This window comes from Sus scrofa, chromosome 16 (assembly GCF_054392235.1).
Source record: "Sus scrofa isolate SSC_HxYL_T2T_F1_AM1 chromosome 16, Sscrofa_HxYL_maternal_Yorkshire_Landrace_v2.0, whole genome shotgun sequence".
Lineage (NCBI taxonomy): Eukaryota > Metazoa > Chordata > Mammalia > Artiodactyla > Suidae > Sus > Sus scrofa.
In genome coordinates this window covers 79,466,028-79,478,440 of record NC_139398.1, presented here as the reverse complement: position 1 = coordinate 79,478,440, position 12,413 = coordinate 79,466,028, and the positions used below count along the sequence as shown (strand labels likewise).

General features: G+C 37.3%; 1 protein-coding gene across 3 annotated transcripts in view; it reads left to right on the top strand.

The window, feature by feature from the left end:
- The window catches only part of SGCD (sarcoglycan delta), a 1,031,224-nt gene that overhangs the window by 150,826 nt on the left and 867,985 nt on the right, over window positions 1-12,413 (top strand). The window lies entirely within an intron of this gene.

The window sequence follows — 12,413 nt, the reverse complement described above, 5'->3', positions numbered from 1 at the left end:
GGGAATGGTCTGCTAATTTCGTCTCCATTATCACTGGCGAATCACCAGTTAACCTCCTAAGATTTATTTACATTATTAGCTTTTGCCTCATCTGTCGCCAAATACGTTAAAGAGATCTGTTAGTTAATAAGCATGTCCCTTTCTGTCTTGTTTTGTTCTCTGTTTGCTAGAAGCAGCCCCACATGTCTAGTGATGGGCAGAAAAGGAAAAGGATCAAGGATTTTAATATTCTGATGATTGTATTATCTGTCCCTTCTTGATAAAGGATACCTTAAAATGTTTTCCCTTAAATACCACTTCTTTAAACTCCTCCTGCACTTGCCCCAGATTCTTCATACTAAGACATCTACATGAGAAGGATATAGCTCCCATGTCAAAAGCAAAAAACAAAAGTGATTTCTGAGTAGACATGTGAAAATGTCCTCCTGAAATGCTTCAGATGATGTCTTTTTTGCAGGTAACCCTTGCTACATCTCTGCTGGTTTGACTCAGAGGTCACTGCACTTGGTTATTATTTTAGCTTATAACTATCAGCAGAATGAATAAAGTCCATTTTCACAATTGTTGCTTTCAAAGCAAATTACTAAGGATGAAAATCTTTGCAGGGTCAGAAAAATAGATAAATATTCACAGCAAGGATAAAGGTGGGGTTGGAGTATATTGCATTGTAGGTTTAGCTTTGGAACTTCTGCAGAGTAGCTTGCAAGGAAATTTTGGAATCAAAGGTAAGACCCAACAGAGGCCTTTGCTGTCAACTCCCACTACCTGGTATGAAGGACTGTTTATGCCAAGCAGGGTGAATCCCCCTTGATATTTGAGGCCCTAGTTTACAGAATTATAACATTTTAATCAGAAATATTTTAATGTAATTATCCCTGCCATATTGATGAGATGTCCATTATTAAAACCATTGATGAAATTGCAAGGCTTTGCTAATACTTCCAGAATGTGGTCCAAGAAATCTAGAGCCTGCTTCTATGTCTTTAGGGTGTGCTACCTCTCTGCCAAAGTCCTTATTTATTCAGAAAACCTTCCTAGGGATTGTGATATTCTAGACCTTATGCCAGGCACTGAGAAGATAAAGATGCCTGGGTGGGGATTTCTGCCTGGGGAGCTGCGTAAGTGAACTACTGGGGTTAAAAGGAAAGTCGGCGCCCTAAACAAAATGCTGTGGGACCACAAGGAAGGAAGGTAAAAAGAAGAGGAATTGCTGTATTTTGAGCATCTCCTGTGAGCCAGGCATTGTGCTATGGAATGGGACTGAGAGGAAAAGAGGAGAGTAGAGAATTGAGCCTTTGGTAGGTAGATGGGTTAAGATGGAAATTTCACACCTGGAAGTGAACATAGAGTGACGTTAAGTCAGAAAAGAAAGACTAGTACTATGTGATATCACTTGTATTTGGAATATAATAAATGTGATGCAAAAGAGCTTATTTACCTAAAAGTGACTTCCTTTCCTTTAGTCATTGAGAATTATGTGACCATTGAGCTGCAAAGCAGAGATGGACGTCATTAAGACAATTACAGTGAGCTATCTCACTTGCAGCTGAGTATTCCTACCCTAAGAGAACATATAATATTTTGACTATTAAAACTCTCTTATCATAATAACTATCCCTATATAATATTAAAATATGTGTTATTCCATCATGACCATTAGCTCTGCTAGCTTAAAATTTATCCTTTGATGTCCTGTTAAAAAAAAAAAAAAATAGGGTTTGGTCATTGCAGTGCCAGTAAGCAAGACTACACAAGTCTTAACCCTGGAGGAGGTACGTCATTGGGTTTACCATGTTGAAACTCTCAGGGGAGCATGGAAGATGAGATGGAGAGGGAATCAGGAGAGTCAGAAAGGCTGTTCAGGAGAAAATAACAGTTGACAAAGCAAGAAATGGTAAGCGCTGGGTCGTTGGGTTAGAGGAGAGGAGAGACATATGGGCAGTTGACTAAAGCAGTGGGACTTGATAGTCCCTGAGATGGGGGAGGGCAATCTGCTTTTTCTGGCACCTATCACTTGGCACATGGGATGATGCAGTTACTTCTGAAAGCCGAGGCTGGGGAAGCAAAAGGGAAGTTCATGAGTTACTATTTCCTGCAGGAGTAGGTGCCTGCAGCCTTGGTTTCCACCTCTACAAGGAGAATGAGAACATCTACAGTCAGGGCGATTGTGAGAACGGGGTGAGATAATGGGTATGGACTCTCCAGCGCAATGCCTGCAACATCTCTCTCTCTCTCTCTCTCTCTCACACACACACACACACACACATACACACCTGCCCCACAGACATCTTTAAAATCCCGCCCCACATTTAATTATATTTTTAATACTAGGAACATCATTTTAAAAGTCCAATAATACTTCTGTTAAAACACAGAGGCAGCCAACAGACAAATGACTTTGATGGAATTCTTTCCCAGAATTGGGGATGAAAGTTAAAGGATGCTGTGCCTTTGTAAGGAAATGGTAATGGACATCGTGTACATTTCTTTTGCCAACTCTTGAGTAGTTTGGCTATCCTCCTGTTTGCCCTAAATTTTTTATTAAGTCCTGCTCTGAGTACTGTATAATGCCAGATGCTATGCTGAGAGAATTAGCTGCTATGAGTGTGAAATACTTTTCCTGGTCTGTTAAGTGGACTGCCATTAATGTTGAAAACAAGGCTGATCTGGTACAGAAAAGGTTTAGTTTTATCATCTAGTCCAGGAAAAGGTTGAGAGCCAACATTTGTTGTTATTTGAAATCTTCTCATAATTGGAACAACCAAATTTATATCAAAACTTTACAGGTAAAAAAAAAAAAAATTCATCCTGAAAAGGGCTTGTGGGCATCTTTTTCAAAAACAAAGTCAATATCCTCTTCATAGAAGCCAGTCTCTGTGAAAACTTGCAGCATCATCCTAGCCTGTGCTTACCTAAGACAAAGTACTGAGTACCTCCTCAGGTGCTGAGCAAAGGCTATGGTGCCTCTAGGGCATTTTCCGTGGTTTCAGCCATCAAAGGCTAAGTTCTCCATCTAGAGGAGAGGAGAATTCTAAGCCTCACCTGGTAGATGTTCCAGACGTGGTTCTAGTGAGCCTCAGTTAGGCAGAATTTCCATTAGCAACCTCTCTTCTCCACTCAGAAATGGTAAAGCCAAACCTCTGTTCCCTTAGGAGTTCTTTCTCAGCACCTCTTATTGCCTGGGCATTTAGGATTTCATCAAAATGAAAATTAGAGTGGTACAATGGTAAAATATTCTTTAAGAGTCATAAAAACCTGAATTCTAATGAGACTCATTAGCTGTGTGACCTTGGCAAGGCCAACCCCTTTGAGTCTCAGTTTTAGTACCTCCACCATGTGAATAAGGATGCCAAGGGCTCAAGTTTGTGGGGAAATTTAAATGAGATTACCGTATATAATAGCTTTTAGAACAATTCCTGGCACATGTAGTTTCTCAAGACATGTTGATCCACAAAGAGTTAAAAATTCTTAGCCAAGGCTTTACACATTAGAGAATCAAGGTGAAAATTCTTTCCGAGTCTTCTATGTTATGAATGTCAGATTTCTTTGGAAAGCAGACTGAATTCAGAGTTAACAGATCAGTTGAGTTGGAGACTTCTAAATATTCATTCAGTTATCCTTTGGGCCTCAAGAATGTTAGCTTTGCAAAATACCATGCTAGTGAGGCAAAATGTTTTATTATGGCAACACATTCAGTAGTGGAAATACATTGCTGATTTCAGGCAGTTTATCCATCAGTAAATGTTCTTTAAAATAACATGCACAAGGGTTCTAGCAACTGCCATTTTTGAGAGGCTTTTCTGCTTCAGGCACCACGCTAAATTCTCTCCATACAACTTATCACTTGTTCCCCCTCTGTGACACTGTGAGATGGGTGTTCCTCTCCCACTTTTGCAGATAAGGAATCTGAGGTCAAGAGTAAATGACTCAAAGTGATACAGGTAAATTAAGACTTGAACATCAGTGTGTGTGATCCTTCCAAACTTGCTGAATCTCTGCTTTGTATCCAGAGCTGTAGAGAGAGGTATCCGCAGGACAGGGGGTGCTCAGCATAGGATTTCAGCCTGTTATAGATGCTGTTTGGGTCAAGGTCACAGTGAAATGGAGCCAGATGCTTGCAAGAGGCTGTGAAGGATGGCTGAATGGAAGACTGATTTGGATGGCGATCACTCCCATGACCTTCGTGGAGGTTGTGCTGGTGCTCTGCCAAGGGGCCTCTGGCTGAGGAAGTCCTCACTCTGCTCACGAGGCTGGGCACCTGTGGGGCTGTGGCTGCTTATGGGTAAAGGTGCCCTTTTCTAATTTGCACAGAGGCATATTCTGGGCCAGCTGCAGCCCAGCCCTTCCCCATTTCACAGCCAGGTGTTCCATCAGCACAAGGGATGGGAGGGAAGAAAGTCGGAGAGGAAGCATAGACCCATTCCTTAGCAAGTGGAGTTCAAAGGAAGGTCACCATGCAACAAAATATTTAGGAAAGAAGAATCAAAGGCAATTAGGTGTCTTCAAGGAGTGAAAACCCACTGAGTGAATATTGATCTCCTGTTTGAAAGGCCCATGACAAAGCTAGGGAAACAAGGCCTCTTACAGTAGAAACATGCTTAGATATCTGGTTAGTAGCCACCAGCAAAAGAGAAACTGTAAATATTAATGAAGTGACAGGGCAAAGCATTTTAAAAGGAGCTTTTTCTTTCTGACCATCTTTTGTAGAGGGGAAAAAAATCTTTAAACTTTAAAGGGATCTATTTTTTTTCTACCGTATACTGGAGTTTTATAAAGCACTGCCTCCTGTCAGACTCTCTACAGTGGACTTTATATTCTTTTGGAGAGAAGCACTTGAGAGTCTTTAAGGGCGGGTCAAGCCTAAGGTATTATGAATTTATAATAACAAAGGAAGGAGAAAAAGAGAAAAAGTGAGACAATGGAAGTTGTGTTAAGACTGCCTTCTTTTATGACATGATGAAATTAGCAGGGAATAAAATGGAAGCGTAGTGAGCTGATGGAGCTATGGTTTGGGGATTTTCAATGATTGTTAAAGCCTGGGCTTGTACATGAAGAGATGCTTAAAGGAAAATGTGAATCCATGTTTTGGCTTCTAATGCTTCTAATGCTTAGAAAAAATAATCTGCACATGAGTGATTTTCGATTCTTCAAAATCAATTCTTAAGGAAACATTCTAGATAATCAGCTAAGTAAATCTTTATTTCCAGGTGTATTTATTTCTCTGTATCTTTGAAAAATACTTCTACGTCTATCTAGACTTTTGTTTTCACTGCCACATTATATATTTTTAATGATAGAGTTGTCCACAAATCAGGTTGCAGAATCAACGCATGGTTTCCTTGTATTCATTGACTAGAGATAATGTTCCAGTTATGGCGCATCAGAAAAACACTGTTCAAACAAACATGTTAAATGGCAACAATTATACAGTAATAATTATATAATATCAATTTCTGATTTCTCCTTGGAATTATTGAGGGATCAAAGTGCATTGTAAACTCATGAAATTTTAAAGCTGGAAGAGACCTTTTGGTCGCATATTGTAAGCATGATGGAAATGTTAGGTACTCTTAATTATCTTCATTAGTATGACATGGCTATGCTAGGACATACTTGCACATCAAGATAGTCAGTGGTGAATGGTTTTAGCCAGGGCTCATCAAGGGCTGCAGAAATCTGCACTTGTTTCTGAGTTTTGTTCTTTGGACGTTTCCTGGTACTGGTTCTTTTGCAAAACTCGTCATTGGGAGATGGTTGGAAACAGGCAAACTTACCTAATAATATAAGTCCCACTGAGGGGAATAAACCAAATACTTCCTGCTAAGAATATTTGATTGATTTAAAACATATGTTAATAGGTTAAGATATAATCCACATACCAAATACAATTCATTCATTTAAAAAAACGTACATTTCACTGGTTTTTAGAATATTCGCTATTGCACAATTGCCATGGTCAATTTTATTTTTTATTATTTTTTCAGATTTGTTTATTATACTTGATTTACAATGTTCTGTCGATTTCTGCAGTATAGCAAAGTGTCCCAATCATGCATATATATATATATGCAATCAATTTTAGAACAATTTCATTACCCCCTCCCAAATGAAAGCTCAAGTCAGGAGTTCCTTCTATGGCACAGTGGGTTAAGGATCTGTTGTTGCCATAGCTATGGTGTAGGTTGCAGCTGTGGCTCAGAGTTTATCTCTGGCCTGGGAACTTTTTGCAGCTGCAAAAAAAATCCCCCAAAATCCTCAAACCCATGAGCAGTCACTTCCCATTACCCTCCTCCTGAGAGATCCTGGCAACCACTGATCTACTTTATGAGTTTATAGATTTGCTTATTCTAGACATCTTGTATAAATGGAATCATACAACATGAAGTCTTTGGTAACTAGCTTCTTCCACTTAGCATGTTGGTTTCCGAGCTTATGTATGTTTTAAAAGATACCAGGATTCTTCTTCATGGCCAAATAATATTCCATTGTATGGATATACCACTTTTTATTTATACATACATGATTTGATTGACATTTGAGTTGTATCTCTTTTTGCCTGCTATGAATAATGCTCTTTATGACCATTTTTATACAAGTTTTTGTGTGGATGCGTGTCTTAATTTCCTAGGACTTCAGTTGCAGTATCCTGTGATAACTTTATGGTCAAATATTTAAGGAAATGTTACACTGGTTTCCAACGTGGCAGCATATTTTGTATTGTTGCCAACAGTATATAGTCCCATACTCCATATCCTTGCCAATACTTCTTATTATCTCTCTTATCTCTCTCTCTTTTTTTTGAGGGGGGGGGGGTAGGGCCACACCTGATGCATATGGAAATTCCCAGGCTAGGGATTGAATCAGAACTACAGCTTCCAGCTTATACCACAGCCACATAAATGGAAGATCTGAGCCACATCTGCAACCTACACCACAGCTCACGGCACTGCTGGATCCTTAACCCACAGAGCAAGGCCAGGGGTCGAACCTGCATCCTCATGGATACTAGTCAGTTTCATTGCCATTGAACCATGATGGGAACCCCACCTCTCTTTTGATTATAGCCTTCCCTGTGGGTGTGAAGTGCTGTCTAATTGTGATTTTGTTTGCATTTTCCTGGTGGCTAATGTTGTTGAGTGTACTTTATGTGTTTATTGACCATTAAATTACTTTTAAACTTTCAGAGCTTGGGGAGAGAATAAAATGTTTTTAGGAATACCTTTTAATAATAGTTTTGTTATTAGTCTTAATAGTTTGTTAAGATGCTGAAAAATGACAAGAAAAATGCAGGAAGAGGATCAGGGAATTAAAATTCTGGTAGACATGCAGAAGAGGGTTATCCATGCACTAGTGATTCAAGAAGAAAGGAAAGAGCTATGTTCTTCTCTATACGAATATGGGAACTATATCTGTAAGTAGTTAACTGCAAATAAAACTTGACAAACAGAGAAATAAACATTTGAACTTTATTTGTTCCCATATTAGAAACTTTATGTAGAGAGGTAGGTGGTGGCTGGTTTATCTGCTTGTTAAAGTCACGGGATGGCTGCTGCTCTCCCATCACTAGGGATAGTTTCAAAGTGGAAGGAAGAGACAAAGTGAAGGACTTGTCCTATATGGATACATTTCATTTTTATTTGGAAAGGAAAGGCTTTTCCCAGAACCCCAGATACTTTGACTTACATCTTACTAGACACAACTGTTTCTTATGATCATGTAAATTCTATAGGAAAAAAGAAAGGCTATATGCAGATTTAATATTTATAGTTGATACTGACATAGTATGAAACATAAGGAATTTGCAATCTTTATTAGGACAGTACTTTCTTTTTTAAAGCTTTATTGAGGGATAATTACAATGAGACACATGTACTTAATATGCATAATTTGATAAGTTCTGACGTGTATCCATATTTACTCATGAAACCACTGCCACAATCAGGATAATTAACCTACCGATCATCCTCCAAACTTCTGTTTCCATGTCATCTCCTTCTTGCTCTTCCTACCACAGTATCCAGACAAGTACTTTTCAATTCTCTTCCATTTTGTGTGGATTCCATAGTATTTTCGTTAAGTGATTATGTCATCTGCACATAAAAATCACATTTTTTTCCTTTCTAATGTGCACGCTTTTATTTGTCATGCATTATTAGAATTACTGGAATCTCCATGACAATGCTGAATAGAAGTGGTAAGACTCACTTTTGTTCCTGATCTTGGGAGAAAGTTTTTCACTAAAAGGTGTGACATTGCCTGTATGGGTTTTTGGTAGATGCCCTTTATCATGTTCTATTTCTGATCTGCTGAGAATGTTTTAGGAGTGGACGTTGGAAATGTCAAATGTTTCTTCTTCATCTGTGCCCATGATTCTACTTTTTAAAACAAATCTGTTAATCTGGTAAAGTATATTGATTGACTTTTAAATGTTAAACCAACCCCTGTGTTTCTGGGATAAATCCCATTTGATTTTTATATATTATATTTTTATATATAAAAGTTAGTTAATTAGGTCCATGTTTTTTGTTTTTTCTTGTAATGTCTTGCCAGGTTCTGATATTAGAATAATTTTGGTTTCATAGAAAGAGTTGGAAAATATTCCCCCCCTTCAATTTTCTGGAAGCATTTATTAGAATTTCACTATTTCTTCCTTATATATTAAGTATTCACCAGTATTCACTAGGGCCTAGAGGTTTTTTTTTTTTTTTTTTTGTCTTTTGTCTTTTTTGTTGTTGTTTTGTTGTTGTTGTTGTTGTTGTTGCTATTTCTTGGGCCGCTCCCGCGGCATATGGAGGTTCCCAGGCTAGGGGTCGAATCGGAGCTGTAGCCACCGGCCTACGCCAGAGCCACAGCAACGCGGGATCCGAGCCGCGTCTGCAACCCACACCACAGCTCACGGCAACGCCGGATCGTTAACTCACTGAGCAAGGGCAGGGACCGAACCCGCAACCTCATGGTTCCTAGTTGGATTCGTTAACCACTGCGCCACGACGGGAACTCCTTTTTTTTTTAAGTTTTTAACTGCAAACTTATTATCTGTATGGCTGTTTAGGGTATCTATTTCCTCTTCAATAAACTTTTGCAATTTGCATCTTTTAGGGAAGTTTTCCTTTCTTCTGTGTTGTCAAAGTAATTGGCATAAAATTGTTCAAAATACTACCTTACTATTATTTTAGTATCTGTACAATCTGTTGTGGTGTCACTTTTCTCATTCATGGTATAGGTGATTTGTATCTTCTCCCTTTTTTCTTGATCAGTCTGCTGGGGACGTTTCCGTTTTCTTCATCTTAGCAAAAAGTTTTCATTTTACTGTTTTTCTCTATTTTTTCTGCTTTATTAATTTCTGCCATTTAAAAGTTTACTTTCTTGCTATTTCCTTTCTTTTGCGTACTTGAATATTTGCTTTTTATCTATGATTGAATCTGAGGTCATTGATTTAAGTCCCTTTCTTGTTTTCTAATATAGATGTTCAGTGATATAGATTTCCCTCTCAGTATTATTTTAGAGGCATCCCACATATTTTGATATACGTTTTCATTCTTATCCCATTAGAACTACTTTTCACATTTAAAAAAATTTTTTAACCAAAAATTATTTACAAGTGTATTATTAGTTTCAAAGTATTGGGGGGAATTTTCGGTTATGTTTCTGTTTCTGATTTATAATCAAATTCTGTATTGGTTAGAAAATATACTTACTTTGTATTATTTGAATCTCTTTAAATTCATTCATTCTTTTCTCTTTTCTTTCTTTCTTTCTTTTTTTTTTTTTTTTTTTTTTTTTTTTTTTTTGGTAGGGCCTCCCTGGGTCCATATGGAAGTTCCCAGGTTAGGGGTGTTGACCTCAAGCTGCAGCTGCTGGCCTATACCACAGCCACAGCCATGCCAGATATCCGCAACCTATGCTGCAGTTTGCAGCAACTTTGTGCTGGATCATTAACTCACTGAGCAAGGTCAGGGATTGAACCCGCATCCTCATGGATACTAGCTGGGTTCTTAACCCGCTGAGCCACAATGGGAACTCTCATTCAAACTTTATAATGGCCCATATAAGTCTATCATGGTACATATTTTTCATGCACTTGAGAAAAGTATGTATTCTGCTGTTGTTGTGTGGAGTAGTCTATACAAATCAATTGGGTCAAGTTGGTTGAAGCATTTTTCCTGTTTTCTATAGCATTATCAATTTTCTGTGTACCTGTTTTATCAGTTATTAAGAGAGGGATGTTGAAGTCTATGGCTGTAATTGTGGATTAAAAACGGTAGTGTTCTGAACGTACAGATAATACTCATTTATTCATTACTTCATCATTCTAACTTCTGAGTTTGTAAAGACAAATAAGGAAATGGGGCTTCTGTAGTCATGGAACATATAGTGAAGCAGAGAGTATATAACTCCTTAAAATAGCTCTGATTCACCTTTTTTTTTTTTTTTTTTTAAGTTCCTCTGGTCCCTCCTGCCTAGTGTTGTCACCTTCCATTTTCTGCAAATGTGTTTTTACTTTATTCCTTCTTCTTGCTGATCCATTCTTCCTACTATTATTTGGCTAATCTTCTAAGGACATTTCTTGATTGCATTCGTCCATCCTTGTTGATCTCGGTTCTAGCACATGACTCATGGAGCTGCCTTGCTTATTTGTCTTTGACACCTTGCATCTGATAAAAAGAACTCTTTATTTGATCCCTTTGTTTTTGTATAGTGCTTCATGTCCAAGATTTTCTTCGTTTCTTTTGAGATAATCTCCAAACTGATCATGCTCTACTAATCCTTATTCTCTATCACTTCTTGATATAAATGAGTTTTTCTGTTCCCTCTAGGTGCAAATCATAGCTTCATTTCTGACCATTAGGTGTGGATTACATGAAGTTATACATTTTTTCAACTAATAGGGCACCTTTAGGAAGTTAATATTTTAAATGGCAGGTTTCTTTTATTATTCTATATTCTGTCTCTTCAAGGTCAGCATTGGTGCTTTTTGCACATCATTCAGCTCTATACATAGTAGGAAACCAATATTTATGTTGAATTTAGCTGAAATATTATTCTTTTCTATTTTTAAATCATATACCTCCATTTTGCTTTTGAAAAATCATTACCAAAGGAATAAACACATAATATTTATATTTTAGTAAGAGCGTACCTCTTAAAAAGTTTAAAAAGATACAGCATTTTGCAGTTATAATTTCATGACTCACCAGGGGAAAAATCGTTCTAAAAGGAAGTCAGGAAGTAACTTATCCAAAGTTTTAAATTATTTAGTCTTCAGTTTTAAATACCATCTCAGAAGATTTAACATGGCATCTATTTTTAATCTTCAAAATCTTCCTTCTTTTCAGCCAGTATCAATTTTTATACAGTCCCAACGCAATGTAAGGAAACAATTCACTATACTCTAGGCTTCTTTGAAAATTTACACCATTGCTTTTATCAGCAGGAGGCTTCTTGGAATCCAACAGCAATTTTTATGACCCTACATGTTTTCTACAATGTTGCACTTTTTTTTCTTATTCTGAATTAGTTTTTCAAAAGGGGATAAGCATACTCTTCATCTTATTAAAAATGAACAACACCATCTGGCCTTACTCAGTTTTAGGGAGCAAGTTTTCATGAAGATATGAAAGAAAGGAAAGAGTAGTTTTTACAGTTTACCACAGTGTAAGTACAGATATATCTTCAAAATAATATCAGCAACAACAAAAAATATTGGATTTCTAGAAACTTCTTAAAGAATAAGAGGAAACACTTGATACTTTGGGGCTTGTCAAAGATCTTTAATATGACACAAAAAGCAAAAACGATAAAAGAAAAAATTATTTTTGCTCTTTTAGAAGCACACTTTAAAAAAAATGAAAGTCAGGTTGCAGACTGGGATAAAAGATTTGCCAAACAGATATTTTAAAAAGGATGTGTATCTAGATTATATAAAGAACTTATGTAACTCAATAATAAGAAGACAAACCACCCAATGAAAATAGGGCTTAGTTTTGACAGAATTAAACAGATGTTCCACCAAAGAACATACACAAATGGAAAATAAGCACATGAAAAAATGCTCAATGCCATTGTCATTGAGGAAATGTTCATTTGAATTACAAGGAGATATCATGCCACACCCCTAGAACACCTGAGTTTAAATTTAAAAACCTGAAAATATCAAGCGTGTTTTTGAGCATGTGGAACAACTGGGTCTCAGATATAATTGATGGGAATGCAAAATGGTATTGCTGCTTTGGAAAATCAGGTAATAGTTTTCTCAGAAGTTAAGCAGACATTCCTTAACATATGGCCCAGCCATTGTATTCCTAGGTATTTACCCAAGAATTAAGAAAGCATATGTCCACACAAAAGAACAATACATGAATGTTCACTGGAGCTTTATTTGCAAGAGCCCCAAACTGGAAATAACAAAAATG